Below are 499 nucleotides of genomic sequence, written 5' to 3'. Positions count from 1 at the left end.
GAGGAAAATAACTTTGCCAAATGCACATATCAGCCACCTAATTAGTAAAGTTCCTTATTCAATAAATTTATTGATAAGAGTCTGTTGTGAGAGCCCCTATCATAGATTTTAGAGATACTGATGGTGAGAGGGGCAAGCAAATAAACTAGCCTGACAATAATGCTCAAGATGCGTCTACGGCCATGCCACCCCGAACACACCCGATCTTGTCTGATCTCGGAAGCTAAGCAGGGTCAGGACTGGTTAGTACTTGGATGGGAAACCACCTAGGAAGACCAGGTGCTGTAGGCGTTTAAAAAATAATAATAAAATAATGCTCACGATGCATTACCTGGGATATTCTTGGGATAGTTGATTGGAATAGGGATCTGAATATTGCATGGGTGCCATTGGCCATTGACGGTGATTGGTCAAAGAATATTTTGATCGATCGATTTCCCCACTTTCCCACCAGGAAAAATGGAGTCCATGAGATTCTAGAAAAAGGAGAGATTTGAAG

General features: G+C 41.7%; 1 pseudogene; it reads left to right on the top strand.

Moving 5' to 3' along the window:
• Positions 1–172: 172 nt before the first annotated feature.
• On the top strand, positions 173–291 carry LOC111737591 (annotated as a pseudogene).
• The last annotated feature ends 208 nt before the right edge of the window (positions 292–499 follow it).

Source organism: Pteropus vampyrus, unplaced genomic scaffold (genome assembly GCF_000151845.1).
Source record: "Pteropus vampyrus isolate Shadow unplaced genomic scaffold, Pvam_2.0 Scaffold28, whole genome shotgun sequence".
NCBI lineage: Eukaryota > Metazoa > Chordata > Mammalia > Chiroptera > Pteropodidae > Pteropus > Pteropus vampyrus.
The sequence above is the reverse complement of the archived record's forward strand: the minus strand, read 5'-3'. Positions and strand labels throughout refer to the sequence as shown.